At 37.2% G+C, this 21,737-nt stretch overlaps 1 long non-coding RNA gene across 11 annotated transcripts in view; it reads left to right on the forward strand.

Moving 5' to 3' along the window:
- LOC127387949 (uncharacterized) overlaps positions 1–21,737 on the forward strand; it is an 86,271-nt gene that overhangs the window by 28,454 nt on the left and 36,080 nt on the right. For 7 of the 11 annotated variants that reach the window (XR_007890250.1, XR_007890241.1, XR_007890251.1 and 4 more), the window contains exons 4-11: positions 338–489; positions 4,458–4,538; positions 6,005–6,088; positions 7,046–7,186; positions 10,592–10,680; positions 12,301–12,390; positions 15,954–16,073; positions 20,763–21,413. This is a non-coding gene — a long non-coding RNA (uncharacterized LOC127387949). The remainder of the gene's footprint in view (positions 1–337; positions 490–4,457; positions 4,539–6,004; positions 6,089–7,045; positions 7,187–10,591; positions 10,681–12,300; positions 12,391–15,953; positions 16,074–20,762; positions 21,414–21,737) is intronic. The other 4 variants (XR_007890243.1, XR_007890244.1, XR_007890247.1 and 1 more) reach the window with 4 other exon arrangements.

Consider the following 21,737-nt stretch of genomic DNA (forward strand, 5'->3'; position numbering starts at 1 on the left):
GTCTCAGACAGATTCTTTTCACCTTTCTTGGAAATACAAAAGCCCATGGACTTACATGATGAAAATGTGGGCTGAGTTTTGAATTAAGAATCATTTTCTGACAAGCTCAGTGGTAACTATGGTGCTTCACTGTGGAAGTTTGATGCCTCTTCCATATGTAGCATCTGCTTTCTATGTTGCAGAAAGAACAATTAGTTTATCATTGCATTTGTTTTTGCCTGGCATAAATTTGAGTAAGTGCACTTGCCAGAAAAAGAAGGTGCATGACCTATTCTTCTTTGTAACAAATGTAGACAAGTTTCATATTCTCTATGACAGCAGTTACCATGTTTCATAGTTTCAAGGCTGTGCATGTGATGCAGAAGCTCAGTACTCCTGAAGTGAAGATCTGTGAGATGTTCCTCAAGTGTGTGCTGTCCCAGAACTACCACTCTTGACCCAACTCTGACAACTGATAAAAGCTGAGGGAATGAACCAGTGCTCGACTGGGTAAGTCACGTTTTGTACTGCACTAGAGATGAGCTTCTGAAGTCTGGTGAGAAAGTGTATGAATGAAACACTGAAGTGACCCCAAAGAGATTGATTGATTGATTGATTGATTGGTCTCCTATTGAAATACATAGCAAGCCTCAAAGGATTTTATAAATAGTTTTAGCCATCAGTTTATAACAGAAAGTTTCTCACTGGTTTCAGATGAACTTAGACATGGGAAAGATTGCATTAAAATATAGAGAATGTTTTAAAAGGAGCCTGGAGTGAACAGTAAAGATCAGTCAGTTCTTGCAGCAAAATTATTCCTTGAACTGCATTGGCATCCTAAGGCTCATGTATTTGGTAAAATTGAAAAAAAAAAACATATTGAGAGGCAGATGGCATCATATTTTGCAAACTGATTTTTTTGATTTTTTTTTAATGCTATTATAATAAGCTAGAATGAGTTTTACCTTTTGCATAGAATAAAATGCTTAAGGATGGAGACATGTCTGTTTTGTCCTGTTGGACAGAAGTTCATACTGCATAGCATCCTATGTTTTAAACTTCAGTCTCAATTCTTCAAGCTTGTTATGACCAGTGCCAGTGCATCCACTCTGAAAAATGAACTTGAAGAAATCCTATTGTAATATTTAAGTTTAATTTTGCAAAATACAACCTAGGGAGTGAATGGAGTAATTATAGTCCAGAAGAGATAATCAATATAAAAAGGCATATAAAACACAGTTCAATGACCTCAAGAAGTCATTGTTTAAAAGATCATGTTGGTCAAGAGCAAAACTAACTTGAGTACAATGTTAATTATGTGATTCCTCTTGGAAGACTGAGATTTTGTTTGTTTCATTGTGATATTCATACAGTTTTGCATAAGCTGGAGGTGAACAGGTATTCAGTTGGGACTAGAAGCCAGGATATTAGAGTAGTTTAATTGGAAGGAATTAAAGATAGGAGAAGTCTTTCAAGAGAACAAAAGTTTAGTAAGAAAATCTTGGAATTACTCTTGATTAATGAATAAAAATAAAATAAATTTTGCAATAGCCTAGAGCTAATGGTAAATGTTAATAATGAGCAGGGCCAATTAATTTCAAGAACAGCTAATGGGGAGGGAGGAAGAGGTTCAAAACCTTCCATATCCACTGCAAGGTTGGAAGAAATATCAGTTATGTGGTTTGTTTCAGTTGGCTTGCCTGACAGCTCAGTCACCGGCTTGGAATTGAAATCCATTATTGGCACTAGTCTGGGGCAGAAGAAGCATTTGGAAGTTCAGCAGCAACAACAAGCCCCAGTTTTACATTTAAGAAAAACAAAGTATCATGAGAAAGGGCAAAAGTTGCCCATGAAGGTACAGAAAGGATGACTGATGCCATTCTGAGCTGTCAAACAGGCAAGTAAAAAGGCACTTAAGCAACAGTAAACTCAGCTGCTGAAAGGAAAACCTAAGTAAAAGTGAAAGCTCAATAAGTAAACATATAGCTGCTCTTTGAAATGACTTGTGAATAGCTGAATACAGCACCATAGGCACAGGGACAAAGTGTCTTCATGGCATATAGAAATGCAGCAGTTAATGTGCTTAGCTACTACTGAGATATTATTTATCTGGAGTTTAATTAACTCTAAGAATGTATTGAAAATGCTAATAAACATTTGATTGTTGGTTTCCCACTCTTTTCCTGCCTGGGCAAGCTTTGCATTTGTGCAGTGAGCAAACCCCTACCTCTGGGTAGATGGTGCAATGGTGCTGGAACAAAATTTAAAACAACTTCTTAAAATGATATCCTGCCTAACCAGGAAACAGCTGCACATGATCTCACAGTTCTTCCATATATTTCCCAGGAAGATTTCAGATTGCTGTGACACAAGCTATACACAATGAATTTATTCTGTGTTTGAATTACATTCACAATGCTGTAGTCATTTATTTTGACAACATAGTCATCACAAAGCAACAGGGCGTGTAAATTCTTTGCTCCAAGGGCAAGGGATTGAATGTCTGACTTCCCTTCTGAAAATGGAGCTGAATAAAACACCCAAAAGGTGACAGTTTTATCAGCTTAAGTGAAGAAGCAGTGCTTGGAGTGCTGAGAACTTCATGAGAAGTTTTAATGTTCTTTTACTTTGCCAAGAGAATGAGCCCTTTGGAAACTGCTGAATACATGAAATCAATAAACAAAATTAATTACTGAGCAGTTTGGTAAACCCTTGCTCATACACCTTCAATCCATAGACGACGTATACTTGTAACCCAACAAGAAATACTATTCCATTTTTGTGTCTCCCCAAGTTATTTTCAGTGAATTACAGAACACTTCTCAGTGATTCAGAGAAAATGGTAGTTGACTAGACTGACCACTTACCAGTTGGTTGTCTAATTACCCAAAAACTTTAAAAGTTCCTGAAGAAGTTTATTAACTGCAAACCATCCTGACTGTGACAAAACTAAGACAAAATAGAGACAGCATTAGCCCTGGTCTGGCCCAATATTTGGCTCCCCAGGCCAGTTAAGCCAGGAATCCAACTCTTCTGTCCCTTGGATGCAGATAACTGGTGTACATAATCCCCTGGGATGCGGCTGGATTAAGAAATGTGATTCGAATTCAGAACCCTGATGTGGAGTAAAATTCTAATCTCTTAGGGATTCACTTGCCTCTTTGGGGGATTTGTGCTATTGAGGAAAAAAATGAGAACCCCATCCAAAAACCTTACCTTCGTTGGTGTCAGGTACAAAATTGTTTGTCCTTGAAACTTCCACACAAATTATTCTTCTACTCGTACATGACTGCTTTGTCCCCATTCAGTCTGCAAAGTTTCTGATAGTTGATATCTTAAGACAGAGGAAGATTCATCAATTATTTTGCTTGTAAAAAAAGCAGAACTTGATCAAGAGCCTTCAAAGATGAAGTTCAAGAACTTCTCACATTTTAAAAGCCAAATTTTCCAAACCCAAGTGTATAAAAGTCCTTAGACATTAAAGAAATGGCAATGGTTACACCAAAGCAGAGTTGTGTTTTCTTGTACATCAAATAGCATTGCTAATTATTTCATCTGAAAAGTAATTTCTTTTGATGAGATTTATCAGAACAAAAGTTTTCTTAAGTATAATAATTTGTATACATAATACATCTTAGGAGGAAAGGCAGATCACAAAGTGATGGAGGCAACTTAAGCTTCATCAACTTATTATGCAGGAACAGAGAGTGGGAGATGCTGAGATATGAAACGGAATGGGAAATTACACCAGAAGAACAGTTGGCCTATTTTCCTCTCTTTACAATACATAATTACTTTCTAGTACATCTGTGCATTGTGTGGTGTCCACTTTGATAATCTTCCCTCTTTAGAGACATGAAATGAAGTCCAGGGCAAAACTTGTGCTAGTTCATTAGGAGCAGAAGAGGGCCCATGCTTTCCTCTTCCTCACGGAAAACGCATTGGGATTATTTGCAATAGCTGTAGTTCAAAAGCCTTGTTCAGAAGACTATTCCCATTTTGTCAAGTCAAAAGTTTTCCAGTGAGTTCAGTCATGAATTATGTAACTGAGGAAACTGCCTATGGAAAGCTGCTTTTGAATCACTAAAGCATTTTAATCCTCTTTTTTTGAGATAGTCAAATGGTTGTGTCTTTACATGGCTTTACTTATAGCTCTGCTTTATCTTTTGACCTGACTGATTACTGGTCTGGTAAAGATTTGTGGCATTTTTCATGTCACAAGAAAAAACATGCTGCATCTTCTCAAATTTAGGTGTGTTAATGAGGAAATAGAATAGAGTTTTAATCTTATTACTAAGTTATTTGTGAAGTTTTGTGGCAATCTGCACTTTGGTTTGCATCTTTTAAACACAGACTTCCTCCTTCTGCTTATATATAAATATTGTTATATATAATATCTTCTAAATTTCTGTACATCACAAACTATCAGATTTGGATTGTGAGGAGAAGAGTTATTTGAGTAGCTGTTACTGATTTAGGTACAAGTTGTGTCATACATCAGCCCCCTGGAAAAGACACATGATGGAATTTCATCTGGAGTTACCAGCTTCATTGCCACTGTATGTATTATTCTTATGTACTTATTATTTCTCTTCACAAATTCATGTTTATGTCTAATCTTTATACTTGATCAAATTTCTAACATCATAAGCCATAACATTTGTTTTAATGTATAAATATGAAATCTCTTCCTTCAGACACCCTGTCTAGGATGTTTCATGATCCACCATAATTTAAAATATATTTTAGAGTTACAGAGTAAGTAATTTGCAAGGATTAAAAAAAAATGAATAATTCTTTCAGCAATCTTGCTTTTAATTACAAAAATCTATTTTAGTAGAAGTAGTGTTGGTTAATTCACTTATAACAAAAGGCCAGATGCTCCAAGGTTCCCAGTACTGTTCTCACAGGAACTACTCAAATATTGCAAGTAATAATTGGATAAAGAAAGTTTATATGTTCTACACTTCTGAAGGGTCATTAAGAGATAGGTGATACAGAGATAATAGGCAGAACCAGTTGACTTATCACATCTTGACTCCTGAGGGGACCCGAGGTGTGGGGCTGTAGAAACAACAAACTATTTACTTTGCGTGACTGTGGGTCATGAATTCACAAAATGAGGAGGACAAATTCCCATCTCTGTGCTACCAAAGTGAAGCTGGACTATCCCAGCTGGCTGCAGTGGAATGGCTCTGATGGGACAGCAGAGGAATGAAGAAGAGATTTTGGTTGGGTGACAGGAATTGTTTTGGCACACTGAAGCACTTAGAGAGGAAATTATTCCAACAGAGAAAGGTGAGGAGGCTTTGGTCCTCACTTCCACCAGCTGGTCCAGCCACTGAGGGGTGAGGATCATCACACCCAAAAGACATTCCAGCAGGACCAACATCCTGTAAAACTGCTTATATATATATATATATATATATATATATATGTTAAAAATAAATAAATAAAATATGCATGTACGTACAGGACGAACTTTTGACTGTGTATAGATTAGTGGAATTTAGCTATTGGCTTCCATGAGAGCAGATGACAAGCACTTGGTTTTCATGGTACCTACACAATTTTTATCCTTCCAGGATAAGGTGAGGAGAGAAAACTGGACATTTGATCTTGTGAGCAGCACTGAAACAACAAGAACAGTAAAGGGACACTGGGGAGCAGATCCCAAACTGCTCTGGGGATCCTCCCTCTCCTCAGATCCACTTGGAAACATAAGGAAACTTCAGTTGAGTTAATGATTTTCATGGAATCATAGAATGGTTTGGGTTGGAAGGGATCTTTAAAGGTCATCCAGTCCAACCCCCCAGCAGTGAGCAGGGACATCTTCAACCAGATCAAGCTGCTAAGAGCCCTGTCCAGCCTGGCCTTGAATGTTTGCAGGGATGGGGCATCTACCACCTCTCTGGGTACCTTATTCCAGTGTTTCACCACTCTCATTGTAAAAAATTCTTCCTTACATCTAGTCTAAATGTAGCCTCTTTTAGTTCAAAAACATCACCCTTTGTTTTCACTACAGGCCCAATGTAGTGGATGTTTTGCTGGAGTGGCCGCCTGAAAGCTGAGCACCTGAAATTGCAGCAGTGTCTGTGACCTTAAGCATGTAAGTATTTTTAGTGTAGGTAGTGAACAAAATTGTCATTGCAAATGGTAATTATATAGTCTGAACTATACCTAGATCTCACCAATACACATCACTAAATACCAACACTAACACTAATTGGGGGAAAAAAACCCAACACCACAGCCTGCCTAAATGGTAAAAATACATATATTCTTTACTTAGACCTCTTAAACCCCAGTGGGAATGATTTGGAGCAAATGAAATCAGAACATCACCCCCAGTCTCTGAGGGAGATTGCTTCCCATGTTGACATGTGTGGTTGGGTATTCAGAAGAAATTATATGCACTGAAAATATAACTCATTGTTTCAAAAGAACCTCTTAAATTTGAATTCAAAGATTAAAATTAAGAGACAAGTTATACCCTAGACCAGGCAGTGTATTTCCTGTTGGCATCATATTCATCCATAGCAGCAGGACTCTTCAGTATTACGTTCCATAGCTGTGTTTTGCTAATTATTTTTATTAAAATGATATTAGCAAGGAACTGCATGTTTCACAACATGTGGTCTTTCTAGGACTTTTAAAAAATTACTGTATTTTACTTGTCTTAAAACTTTAAAAATTATTTTGACATTTTCAAACATTTTTCTTGGCTGTTTTTGGTACGATTTCTCCCACCCCTGCACAACTTTTGGCATGGGGTGACATGCATGTCAAGGATTGGGGACAATTCATGCTGGTTGTGATGAAGAATCTCAGTAGCACTGGTTTTCTTACTTCCCTTTTCCCATTTTTCTATTACACATGGTGCAATTTTTACCTCCTGATCTTTGTTTGGTCCTTGTACACTTCAGTAAAATCAAGACTTTCAACTTCCTGGGGCTTGGGGGATGACTGTGCAAATCATCCTAAATCCCTGCTGAGTTGTTTGGGGCTGGAGAACACACACTGCACACAGTGTTCCTCAGCACTTCAATCTCCTCTTTTTTGACAGGTTGGAAGGAGGAAAAACAATTAAGTGAATGTGACAGTAAAGCATGAAGAGGCACAGGGCTGCAATGACGAAAAGGAGGCTGGGAAGGACTGGGCTTCACTGGTTCAGGCAGCTGGTACCATGCTTTGGACTTCCATCTATGTGAGTAAAAGGAAAATTGAGTAAGGAAAGAAGAAACATAATGTATTTGCAGAAGTGACAAACTACCATGATGTTGTAACAGGCCTAATTCATGCTCCTGTAAGTTATCAGTGATAGGTGAAGTTATTGGTCACAAGTGACATGGTTTTTTTGGCTTTCCTCAACCTGTAAATGAAAGTGGTTTATATAGAGTTGGCATTAGGAGACAGATGTGAGATCAGTTCTTCATATAGGTCTCATCCATGGTGAATATGTGGTTGTTGTCTGCAGTCCTCCATCAAGAGAATAATTTTTGTAAGTGGTATTACTAATTATGCCACCTCTGGATTGCACTGCAGCATCAGAGCCCACTGTTCTGTGGTTTTTGAGCCTTGGCACCACAAAAACAGCTCAAAACATTCTAAGCATTGGTAGGTGGATTCTTATGCAAGAGTGAAAAAAGAAAAAATGTTTCTAACTCCCTCTTTCAAAATTGAACACCTTTCAGTTTTTCATTTACTATCAAAGGCCTAAATTCTTCTATGAAACATTTATATTTTGCCAGATATATCTTAGCTTAACAGGGGTAGAAACAAAAATTGTGCTTCCAGTAAGGTTTGGTTTAAGAGAAGGATTTTTTTTTAAATTTATTTTTAATTGAGATCTGTTGCATTTTTTTTCCTTTTTTTCTTCTGCCTTTGTCTTTCTCCCTGCTAAGATTTATCTCACTAAAGAAATTAAATACTTACCTTTCTTTAGATTATGACAGAGGAACAGACTATCTGACCAATTAGATTATGGAAAAAAACAACTTGGCTGATATGAAGCTGTATGATTCAGAACAGGTTATGATATTATTTTTTTTTTTGACATCCTTTAGGGCAACTATGTAATCAGAAAATTGTATCAAGTTTATTTATAAACAGCAGTCTAAATTCTGAAGTTTAATTTTGAAGGAAAAAATCTACAAAAGCAAAAATTTCAGGAATAATCTGAAAGTGACTCTGGATGCATGGAGAGGCTATGAATAAGAAATGCCAATCTGCTCCAGGGACCTGAGCACTTTGCATAGATCCTTCGCAGTGTTAGAGCTGCCCGTGAACCATTTCCTATGCTCAGAAGATATATGTAGAAGTAGTAGTGGATGAGAAGGGCAGATCTGGGAATCCAAGGCTGTCTTTGCCTCTGGTGGGCACTCTGCAATCTGTAGTGGATGATTTCTCAGGTTCACGGGGTAATCCAAGATTCCCCAGCAACCACAGAGCCAAAAGTCCTTTCTCTGCACTTCTGCAGGCCCCTGGCACTAAATTACTTCCCATTGTGCTTTGCTCACATAAGGTTTTTCTAAGAAAATCTCGAGTTCATAAATGACCTGCCATTTTCCTATTTTTTTTCCCCAGCTATCTTTATATGTGGGGTACATTGACTCTGAAAAACCTATTTCATTTTAAATGAAGACAAATTAAAAAGCAGTAAAGTTTGGCATATTAACAACAGTAGGAAAGTCTGGACCAGATGAAGGAAGAGGACGAGTACCAGTTCAAACCAGTAGGCATGCATGTTCTTGGTCATTAATGAAGAACTTGTTTTTCTGATTGAGCATCTGGCTTCTCCAAGGGAAAATGTCAGATGAAGAAAGTGATGGAAGCGAGTGAGTGTGATCCTTGTCACTTGTCACACAGAACAGGTGCTCAGGCACTCTTGTGTTATTCTTGGTTTTTACTCCTACCAGCAGATTTTGTCAAGTGGGCTGCTGTGTGTGTTTGGGGTATTTCCCACAGTTCTTCATCTTCTCCTCATGACTAGAAATATGTTTCTGGCAGGAACAGGTTGTAAGCAAAAAAGAGCAGTCTAAGAGATCTTTAAAATGTCAATGTGCATTCAAGATAACAGCTGGAGTGTCAGCAGTGCCTGCTCCTGGTGGTGGTTTGAACAGAGGGAAGGGAAAAGGCAGCCCTGCTTTTGTGACAGATGCCAAACGTATCAGTGATGCCTAAAGAGCAAACCTGGTGGCTGATAACAGGGATGAGACAGGGTTTAGCAGATTACCTGCAGTATCTTTATTTCCTATTTAGGGCAGTTTTACTTTCACAATGCAGGGATGGATGTAACTGCAGGAGAGGAAAAAAAAGCTGATTGCCCTTTTGCAGCAGTAAGCTGATCAACAGGCAGGCAGCAACAGCCTCAGTGTTCCTTGATGTGATTGTTGTGTTGGTGTGAATCTGGGCTCCATTTATTGTCATGGAGTTAGGTACATCTTACTGAACAGAATTTATAAAATGCAATTGCATGACAGAAAACAAATTTAAACATGAGCTGCAGAACCTTTTGCAGTTTCAAACAGAGAAGCTAGATGGGGGAGACTGTCAATTTGATCTTTATTATGATAAGGATTCATAATAGAACTGGAACTCCTGACCATTTCCTGGAGTTAGCCAGATTTTCCAAAGCATTTAGTTCCTGGCTGAAATAAAAGTAGATTTTGCAAAGAATTTTAAAATAAAGTGTTGCAGTATCTTTTCAACAGTGAAAAGGAGATGTTTTAGTGCACACTTCCCTTTACCCTCCCTCCAACAAATTTGGTGCCTGTGTTTATGAGACACAGAAATAGATTCAACCCTTCCTTCATTTACAGACAAAGTCAGTCTTGCTTTTTCTTGCTGAGCAACATCACTCTGATTTACATTTTCAGCACTATGTAGACCAGACATCTTTAGTTCCTAATGAAGAACATAAAACTATTTTGCATGGGTGTCATCTATCAGATTTTGAGAGGTGCTGCTGCCATGATTACCTGGTACTGCCTGGCTCCTGTGACCTCAACAGGCAAAACAGCATCTCATTATTTTCCCTTAATTGTTCAATTAAGTCTATGGTCACTTGGTTCCATCAGAGCAGCAGAGAGAAGCCAGATTGCAAAGGCAGCCCTATATCTTAATGCCATAAAGGATGAAGTACTTTTTCTTCTCCAACTGTAAAGTCCTATTTACACAATGCAGTTCAATGTTTAGCTATTTCTGAAAGCAGTAAAAGCAAAGTATTTTTTTCAGTTCCATTCTTCCCAAACATGACAATCTTGTTTCAATAAGCACTGTTTGAATTTACAGACCAATAAACCTTGAAAGAAAATTCATAAGACTCCATGTGTTGCAAGTTCAATGGTGCCAAACTTTAAAATTTGGAACAACGCTAAATGAAGAATGACTGTCAGTATTTTAATGCAAATTTGGAGCTGATTAATATTACTAGTTTTAATAATATTAATAGCAACAATGCTGGATGAAATGATGTTGTTATCTGTGTTCTATGCAAAATTTCCTTGTCTTATTATTTGGTTGTAGTTTTGTGTAAAATCAGAATCTCTTCAGGTTCCTCCATAGCAGAACACTTGGTCAGACCCTTCCTTTCTCTTGCATTATTTTTCAGTGCAATTCCTGAGAGAACAATCTTGAGAAAGGGTAATAGAACTACACAAATACCTTCACAGATGAGATTGTGTTTAGAACTGTATAAAGGTAAGAATTTTATAATTGATTCATTCCTGATTTTTCTTAAGCTTCTTGGTTGAAGCAAAAGTTTCAAAGCACTAAGAAGCAAGATGCACAGTTTGTCTGTGTGACAGATTCAGTATAAGCTTTTAAGAAACATTTTTCACTAGTTAAGCACAACTTAAAAACTTCTGCAATTTTATCACCTTTTATCACCTTTATCAATTCTCTCTTTATGCATCAAACATTATGAGAATGAACTTCAATTCAAATTCTGACATACAAAAACAATCAATGTGTAACATGACTGCCTTTATGCATTCATTGTAAAAGAAACATTCTAAGTTATTTACAATTCTCTTGCATTTAAGAAGAAATTCATCACTGCATGAACCAACAGAAATAGGCTGGGCTTCACCTCTGAGTAGCAAATTGTTTTACCTCAATTGCTTATAATTATGAGTCACGACATCAGCCTAAGATTTTAATGTCACTATTTAATCACGTGTTGATGGTATCTGCTAAACAGCATTATGACTCAGTTTATCACTGTTTCATTATTTATCCTACAAGCATAATAATAATCAAAAAGACCAATGAAACACAGCAGATAAGTTGAGGTCATTTATGCTTTTTTTATATCTTCTAGCTACCAATGAAATAGCACTTTTAAATAGCAGGAGTTCTCTGCTTTCTTTAGAGATAAAACTTGTTTGTATTCAAAATATAGTTGGTCAATATTAGCCTAAATGTATAAAAGTATGCAAGCATAGCTTAGTTAAATATTTTAAATTAAATATATTTGGGAAAGAGGCTGGAAAATGGTGAAGGCAATAACTGGATTTATATTTGTACAAATAAAAAGTGACAAAAAGCATTAAACAGCATATATGTAAAACAAATTACTTTGTAAAACAAAGTAATGAGTCAACCAGGTGAATGAGAGATGATCAGTAGTGGAGAAACTTGTAGGTAACCTCTTGAGACAAAACTTTATTAATTCAAATGTTTAGTATCTAGATTGCCTTGTTAAGCAGAATGGAAAATTAATTTTAAAAATGAAAACAGTCATGACATTTAACTCTATTCAAGCTGAAAATGGGGTGAATGAATCAGACATTCTAGGAAGAAAAGAAGAAGAAAAAGTTCAATACTAATCAGGCAAAAATGAAGTAGAGATTTAATGTTTCCAGTACTCTTGAGTATTTCCAAAGTGATCCACCTCATCAGGGCTCTACCTTTTGTACCTTGTCTCAGTCTCTATTTAATGGCTTAATCACAGGAAAGTAATATTTCTATTTTCTTAATTTTCTGCTTCATTTCCTGATCATCTTCAACATGGCAGGGTTGTGAAAAACATTATCATGGAACTATAACTTCAAACATTGTAGAGAAAATTTTCAGACCCAGAAATGTACATTTTTCCCTTCATCATAGGCCCATATGCATTTTTATCTTAATTTTAACAGGATCTATGATTTGCTTTCTTCTGCTGTCATGAAATACTTAATGTATTTAATGTAGGTTTCCTAAATGCAGTCTTGGATAAAAAGCTGCCAGAGATGCTGAGGAATGTTTGTACGGTAGGCTGTTATTTTAAGTCTATTTTCTATCCATGTTTTCTGTTTGTATTTACTGTTGTTTTAGGGGAAATAACCGAGAGAAAATGGACAATCACTGCCATGTGTGCCTGATGAAGTAGGAGCTGGAGATGAAAATAATTTGGGAAAACCATAGGTAAGATCAGAACTTGGGTTTTGTTCAAAAGTTAAACAAAGAAGAGGAGATACTGAAAGGTTGTTTCACATGTACATATTTTGAGGCCTTTGAGTTTGACCAGTGAGAATGAGTGTGGGTTTTAGGGTTGGTTTGTTTGGGTTATTTGTTTGTTTGTTGTTTGGTTGTTTGGTTGTTTTTTTAACTGAACTAGCTTTAGATCCCAGGTCCTGTCTGTGAGTAGTCAGAGGAAAGTAACTTCCATCATCCAAGTGACTATTTAAGCCTTGGTGGAAATGACTGGGCATGACACTGGTATGTTATGTATCATCAATAAACAGAGAGTAAGCTTCAGTGTGCCCTGTATTTTTGTCATATGAGACACACGGTTAGAAACTCTTCTTTATGTCCTACCTAAAACAGCAGCACTGCACCTGATAGAAATCCTTACCTGGAGAAAATAGTACCAGAAAGGAGGTTTTGCCTCCAAATACCTTGAATACTATTCCCTGAGGTTGTCCACATATTTAGCAACTCCTCCAACCCTCAAGAAATTTTGTTTCCAATGGATTTCTTTTTCTGAACTTGAAATCACAAGGATAGATTCTATTTATTTATTTTTTAAATGAGCCTTGTATTTTTAGAGGTGTAGTTAGGTTCCCTAAAGAAATATCAACTCTTGTTTGGCTTAGTGTTGATAGATAGTTTTCTAGGAATTCAATATCAAGTTGACTGTTCAAAATTTGAGATGAAAAAAAAAGGTAACATAGCACATCCCTTTGGTCACAGGGAAACTTTCTAGTAAAGTCTGAGAAATTAAAACCCATGGACACTATTTCTCTATGATTAATAGGTCAGTGCAGAGCTGCAGTTTCAAGCTGCATTTTCAACCATTCAGACAGTCTTTTTCATTGAAGATGAACATTTAGCCACAGGCTGAAGTTTCACTGCACATTTTTGGATGTTTGCCTGGAGACAAGTAGTTTATTTTTAAGTTGCTGAGATCAATGGCACTTTAATGACAATGACAGCTAATTCTGATCATATTTTTGCAACTGCATTTGAATTTACATTTGCATTTGCAAGGAAATGCAATTGCATTTCTTACAGTGACATGCCAGGAAAAAAAAAAAAAAGACTGTTGTAGCACTTGCAAACAATCCATAATGAATAATTCACTCAGCGAGTTCAGAGTCTGTTCCTCAACATGGAATCATCATGAGTAGATTATGATTTCCTTGAACGTTTTCATCATTAGACTGAACTTTGGTGAGTTGTTTCCCATTGTGGATTAACTGTCAGCAATTAACTACATGCCTGATTCTTGCTGTTTAGCATTCGAGGTGTGTTAATCTGTGGTGATAGGCTTTTGTTGGGTGCTTCTTTTTCTGTGTGTCTCCACAGGGATCATTTGGAAGATGTTGTGGAGAAAACTTTCATAAACGAATATGGGCCTTTGTGACTCACAAAGATGTTTTTTTCAAAAGAAAGTGTTTCCCTCTTTGTTAGAGCAGAGCCAGAGATTTGCTATGTGAAATAGAGAAGATTATTGTTTTCTGTTAAGAACAAGAGAATGTTGACTGAGCGCTGAGGAGCCATCAGGGCAAATAAAGAAATCTGTTAGCAACAGAATCACAAAATCATGGAATGCCAGATTGGAAGGGACCTCAAGGATCATCTGCTCCAACCTTTCTATGTAATCATATAGTTTAAATGAGATGACCCTTCTGCTTGTGCAAAGCATTTTAAACATGATATAAATTAACAGAAATAATGGAAATCTCTGAAAACTAAGGTGGGCTGCACTTCCATACCCATTTTTGTCTTATCAAAGCCAGCACTGGCTTCAAGTTTAATGAGAATTAACTCAATCCTCACACTGGATTTCCATTAGTTTTTAAAGAAGCAAAAGTAAAGTTCTGCTCTGACAATGTTTACTTTATAGTAGTGTGTTTGTATTTAAATCATACATCTTCCTTTGCATCTCCTACTGTGGTCAAGCTTTCTTCAATCCTAACAGAAATAGCTGTTGGAGTCATTACATTATGTTTTAATTATAATGCTAATATTTTCAACTGTATGCCAAAATAATTTGGTTTTATCTTTCACTTGGGATTCAGCTAAATTCTCTTTAATTTACATACAGCTGAATTCTCTCCTGATAAATCAATTAATATTTATCAGATATTATGAAATGAAAGTTGCCATTCAAAAGGCCTCTTGCTGTTTTCTACATTATTTCTTTTCCCTGCTGAAGATCACGTGTGTTTATTGTCCTCCTTCTCCATGGATTTCTTTCTGTGATTCTACTTTGCTATTACTTTCCTCATGTGTGAAAAGCCCTGTAAAATTGCTGAAACTTTTCAGGAAGAGGAGCACTGAGGAGCTTTCTTACCTCATTTACACAACTTCTACTGGTTTATCAAGATCCAATAGCAGCATAACAATGAGACCATGTGAAATGATCCACTACCAGTACAATTGTCTGGTCGAAGAAACTTCAAACTCCCAGAAAATGCAATACAATGAAATAATATTATACAAGAAAACTGTGAAAGCAAATATAATGATGTATAATAATACTTGATTCTGTATAAAAATCGTGTAAGGTGTGTTTTTCTTCCCAAAGTGAACCCTTATAGTGAAGCCTTAAAAGTGAACCCTTATAATATTATCACACATATATACACATCTACAGATAGGAAGAAAAATTCAAGAAAAAATATAGGATGGAGTATTTACAAATTCTTGACAGACTCTGGATAATGGAGTCATTCTGCAGAGAATAAGGGATCAAAGGAGCAAGGTGAAATGAAACAGAAGACAGTTTAATTCAATATACATCTGTCAAAATTCCTCCTCAAACGATGGATGAAAAATGACTCGCTAAACCTTTTAATTAATCAATTATGCAATGAAATATAGTGTGTCAGGCATAATTTCAAGTTTTTATACTATTTGATGGGTTTGCTTTAATTGTAAATTTATTGCCAAAATAAACATGAAAGGTAATTGAAGTGGAAATAATCCATGAGCAGCAAACTAGGTGTTTAGACAGAGGTACCTCCAGTGCACTTCTTGGGTATGTACAATACTTGGTGAAGCAAATACAGTCACAGGAGAGAAAATATAATCCACAAAATACCTTCAGATTGTCTGAGCATTTTGCAGTAGATGAAACATAAGCTTGAAGTAAATTCATTGCCTTTCATGGAGTTACATCATAGACAAGTTCCATTTAGTGAATTCAAATTCCATGCGAAGTATTGAACAGGGGAAGGGTGTTTAAGCTCATTATTGGCACATCAATGTATGGAAGAGAAGTAAATATGCTATTAATTAGAAGCTAAATATTGACATCCAGCAAGATTAAATTATATCAAAACATTAAATGTAACTTGCTTAATGCACTAATAGGTATCCAGATATTGAGTATATGGAATTGTAATTTTATGCTTGGATTCTGAGGTAATTGTATGGCAAGGAAAATAAAAGATTTTTCCAAACACTTGGATCTGACCTGTCTTCACCATGGCAGAAGTCAATGACAGGCTAGAATTAACCAGCATTGTGTTTTGTTCCAGCCATTACAACTGGCCCCAAGGAAACGTGGTGTTGCTGCTTACACCTGCAAACAGGGACTGTCCATGAGGATACGTGATGCTCTGCAAAGCTGCCACCTTAGGAAAACCAGCAAGTCATTTGTAAGTGTTGTACTTCATTACAGGAGACACTGTCACTGAACCTCTTCTACTATGGATTTAGCATTTGTCTTTTGCTTGCTTTGTGTCAGGTACACAATACTAAATTCTTGGCAAGAACAAAACATATATGCTAAGAGTAACTTTTCGTAGCACATACAGGTGTTCCTCAAAATGCTGATATAGGAAAAGAAACCTGAGAAAGACAGAAAGGCAGATGGGAATTTTTCATGCAAGATTCAGACCTTCACAAGAAGTGATGTTAGAATTTGCAGTCCAGAAGGACTTTAGAAATGCTCAAAAGCATTTTAGCAATGGAAGCAGAAGGGAGTATGAGTTATTAGTGCATATCATTGGTTATCCGGTTTCACATCCTGCTCCAGAATTCTTCCTACTTCAGAGACATCAACTGTAGCAGAACACACTGATTTCATTTCCTATCTCAGGTTGGTAATATTCATTAAAAGCTGAAAAATTAGCAGGTTTGTTGCCTTAGAACCAAGAGATGGAAGTAAGTTAATACCTGTGGATGTAAGTGGGAGGGAGAACAATTTTAAAGTGAAAATGCTTTAATATAGAAAAATAATGATACAATTTTTGACATATGGCTTTATATGTGTGTGTGTGGTTTTGTGAGGGTTTTTGTGGTGGTGCTTTTTCCCCTGGGAAACACTATTGAGATGTTTTAGAGAATTTTTTTACAGGAGATAAAGGATCTCATGTACTTTGACTCTTGTTCAGAGTCTATTCTATTCACACTGGCTGAAAAGTTATGCCATTAAGGCATAAATATGCATAGGTTGGTAGTATAATCACATAAATAGGTAAAGTTCTGCCCATGTAGCTGAAGCAATAAAAAACCCCCATAGTTTAAATATGTTTTTATAGTGATAACTGTTATACTGGATATCAAAGTAATACTAGGTTAGAACCTATATATGTGCTATTTTCACAGTCACAGGTCTATGTAAATATCTGTCTTGAAATGGCTTTTAAAACTACTTTAAGTACTTCTACTTAGAGATGGTTATTATTATGCATGCAAAATAAATAGGCATGCATGTATGTGAAGATGAAAATAATGAACATAAATGAAATAACTCACACAACAAGGACAGACATGAGATTATGGCTGTTCCATTAAAGTCTATGAATATCTGCCCATTGACTTCAATTAGCTTTGAATTAGGCACTTAACCAGCAGGAAGCAAATGGAATATTCTATTTGATTATCCTGGTCAATGAGCAATGAATGCATAAAAATAACCATCCACAGACCCCGATGGAATCGGCCTCTCTAAATGAAGCTTAAGAACAGCAACTTTTAAAAATGTTATTCTTACTTATTTGTTTTGTGCCCAAAGCATTCTGGGTATTTCAAAGGTAAGGAAGAACCAACTTCTATGTCTGCAATTAATTTACATTCATTTTCAAAGCTGCAGAAGAACAGAGGTCCACTAGAATGCCTTAATATTACTGAAAGTGTATTTTAAGGAGCTATTTTTTGTTGGTTTCAAATAATTTTTCACTAGAAAACACAGAAGATGTGTCATGTGCTCATGAAGTGACTTTGTGCACATAGTGGCTTTAAGCAAACCCTGCAGAGAGCCACCACCACCTTCTGTGGTGGTGAACAGAAGTGGGAGGTGAGTGACCACAGGGCTGCAGGGGAGAGAAGATCCAAACAGAACCTGGCACAAATAACATTTAATGGGCTGAGACAGACAGTGTTTGAGTAATAAATGTATCGATTTACCAAATTTACTAAAAGTAGGTCAGTGGTTAATTGAGGAATTCAGCAGCCTGCCAAGTCTTGCAGTCCTGCTACGAATCTGCTCCCCTCTCTCCAGTGCCAACCACAGCCAAGGTGGTGTCTCATACCATTTCCTGGATGGGCCACTTTGCTGTGTTCAGGGCCAGGGGTTGGTGCCAAGAGATTAATTCACTCAGAGACCTTCCTGCTGCTTCCTCCAGCATCAGTGGTCCCTGCCCCAGAAGAGCCAGCCACAATAAAGCAGGACTTTTCAGGCTGATGCGTAGGATCTTCCTCTGCCCTTTGGGTTTCTTATGCTGTTTTTCTTTACAGTCTAGTTCTTTTCTTATTTCTCTTCCTCTTGCCCTCTTCTGAAGGGGTTTTGTATTTAGCCCTAACTTTACAGTTTGGACAGGTCTGGATCTGAAAAATATGACCAATTACTTTGTGCCAGTTGCAGTAGGTCTCTAGCAGGACAAAAATTAATTACTGCAAGCAAACCATATTTTTTGGCCTTTCTTAATCCAAGTTGATCCAAGCCATACAATTTGGTCATGGTTTAGAGATATATGGTTTTGATGGCAGCAGGAAGGAGCAATATTTGAGGACCTCTCTGTTTTATACTGCTGAATATATCAGAAATGGCAAGCACTCCCAAAGAACATCTAAAAGTAAAAAGAAAAGAACCTTGGTTGTCATTCATTAAACCCCCCCCCAGTGTTATGTCTAAGTTGACCAAAGGGAAATTGTACATAACAGTGGTTGAAATGCAAAAGGAACACACTTACTAAAACTGAAGACATTGTGCAGTATTTTGACACAATTACAAGAACATATGGGACTTGGCATCTTGCTACATCTAAAATACTAATTGTAAAGCATCTAGAACTGGAAGCTTTTAGATTAGATTATCCCTTAAGGACTGTAGACTAGAAAAATTGCAAGATAATAAGTCTGGATTATTATTATTGTTATTGTTAATATTCATTTATTTGTTTGTTCTTGAGGTAATAAGTGAGTTGAAAGTAAGTGAATACAAAGTCAGGTGGCTGCTGGGGTAAAGGAGCAGAAAGACTCTCCAAAAGCATAGAGCCATAAAACTAGCATTCCACCCCTGGGAGACAATGCCAAGAGAAAACTAATTTGATTAGGTGCTTTTGACCATCAGTCTTACAAATTATCGAGGTAAGCACTCCCTGCCCCTACTGATGCCCACAGTCAGGAGTTCTTGAGCAAGAGGAGGCAGCAGGAGTTGTTATGGGCTATGATCAACCTGAGTGTCACCAGTTGGGATTCTCTAGCTACAGAAGTTGGAGGGTTGTTGAATCATGCCAGTTTCAGCTCTAATGGCCTGAGCACCTGTGCAGAGCAAGAGACCCTCTAAGCAGAGGGCACATAGTAGAAAACCTGTAACATCAATTTAGAAACACAGGGCATCAGTATGAAGAATAGTGACTAACAGCCTGAACCAACACCTGCAGTGTGTGAGGAACAGTGTGGGCCAGCTGGAGTAAAACATCATTGATGTACTTTACAATAACAATTTGCATATTGATTAAACCCCATAATTTAGATTGCCTCAGGTTTGCTCTCAGCTGATATACTGATACCTGGCAGCCTCTTAACTGTGGATGGGGGAAAATTACTTGTGCTGTCAATAGCTGTTTACCTATATTTATATAATTAGTAGAGTGTACTCCACTGCCCTGCACACAGGGAGTCTAATTAGCTTTCTCCTTTGGATTTATACATCTACTAACAAATAAATGGAAAGCCATCCCATGCCCTCCATCATGGGAATGTGTCTGTCTGTATTTTGGGAAGGCAAATGCCAGTTCAAACAAGGACACCCATTATATCAGAGATTTGTCACTGTATCTTTCCAGCTCCTCATACCATTGCTCTGCCTTATCCAACACGGAGCATTATTCAACATGTTACACTGAGTGATGCACTACAATGACAAGGTGTTAATCTCCATTAAAAATTTAAAAGACATACAGCTATTTTCATCTGGGGAAGCTGCTGCTGATTCATCTACAGCCCAGCCCAGCCGAGGCGAAGTGGCAGCTGCTTCTCCCAAGCTATTACAAATTACCAAAGAACCATCCTTCAGGTCAGCTTCCAGCACAGAAGCTGGAAAGTAAAATTGCTTCCTAAGAAGATGAGGTTCAGTGCTCTTTTTTTTTTTTTTTTTCTATTTAATATATTTACTGAAATGAAATAGCATGACTTGCCTATTATTTGCAGATGGCTGTCAGAGATTTAAGTGCATTTGGTATCATAATGATTATTTTTCTATGAAAATATATCAACATACTTATGTCTTTCTGCAGTGGGAGGTTTCCAACTAATTCTTTTGCAGTTTCTGCTCATCTGTCTGGGGGTTTGGGGAAGCTAGTGTTCTCCTGCAGGGAGCAGAGACAGGGTTACAAATGGGCATTGAAGGCTGAGAATAAGAAAATGTCATCCATGGTGATAATCACTGACATGAAAGAGGTGCCCATAGTGATATGGTTTCAACCAAGCTTTATTTTGAATGGCTGTGGAGACAGGACGTAGCCTGGTAACAAAGCCACATAGTGCTGCAAAGGCATTACAGGCTGGGAGGCTTGGGTGAGAATTGTTGGTTTCCTCTTCCCCCCTTTATGTTGCTTGTGTTGCCTGGCACTTTTTTCCTCACAAGGTTCCTGAGACTTTTCTGAGGGTGTTGAATTCGTACTCATATAGCCTTTAATAACTGTGCTTTTCACTGAGAAATTGAATCCACTCTTTATACATTAACCTTAATAGTGGCAACATGAATGAAAGGAATAGAGGGAAGAGGATGGTGTAGGTGCTCATGACTAGGCTGATGGTGTCACATCCTGTATTTGTTCTTAATGTGCAATTTAACCTTAGAAATGCTGCCTCTTCTCATATTCTTATGTTAGGTACAGCACATAAAACCTGATGACCACGGAGAGACCATGAGATCCATGCAAAGTTGGGAACTGTAAGGTAAGGCAAAACAAGTAGTGGCTAAACCCCAAGGAAATGGGAAACTCGAAGGGACCTTGTTGACAAGTTATTGTTCTCTAACACAAAAAAAAACCCCAAGACCATGAACAAATATAGAAAAAGGGAAGGTAAAAATAAAGTTCAGGGGAAAAAAGCCCATAGAATATAAAAATGGCAAAGCTTTTTTTCTTAATTGGGAATGCTTATGAGAAATGATGAAAAATGCTACCATGAATCGTGTCTGAAAACGAGATAAATTGGTAAAAATGTTTGATGGGTGACACCAATTATAGTGAAGAGATACCATTTTCTTAATCAGAAAGAAAAGAAACAAAGCAAAACAGTGAATTCAGTTACAGATCTGAGCACTCAGACATTCTCAAGCAGTTATAAATAGGCTGTTCAAAGAGGGTAGTTTGTGGGACACATAATTCCAGCTGACATGAGGAGTTGTTGGAAAGCAAGAGGAAACCTGTCTGTGAGCAGCTTGTTGGAGTAACAGCGTGTGACTGCACTCAAAACAAGTCTCCTAAAGAGCCCTCTCCTTCTGTTCCAGCAATGGATTTTTGGCAGTGACAGGGAGTGCCAAGGTGAGTACACATAATGGTGAGCAAATATTACCCCACTGTCAGAACAAATGTAGGTGTAAAGAATCTGAGTATAAAACAATGCACGGGAAATACTTTTTTAAACAATATTTTTTAAAGTGTGCAAAAAATACATTGGAAAAACAACCAGTGCAGAGCATTTAAATTTGTTTTATGAATCTTGCTCTTTAAAATCACAGAAACCCTGTGTTTTAACTTGCTGTAGTGGGAAGGTAAAGATTCTATTCTGGGCTGTGCCAGCACTGAACTGAACAAATACTCCATGACTTGATTAGCACATAGACAAGCCAAACTAATAATTAACTT

Source organism: Apus apus, chromosome 8 (genome assembly GCF_020740795.1).
Source record: "Apus apus isolate bApuApu2 chromosome 8, bApuApu2.pri.cur, whole genome shotgun sequence".
NCBI lineage: Eukaryota > Metazoa > Chordata > Aves > Apodiformes > Apodidae > Apus > Apus apus.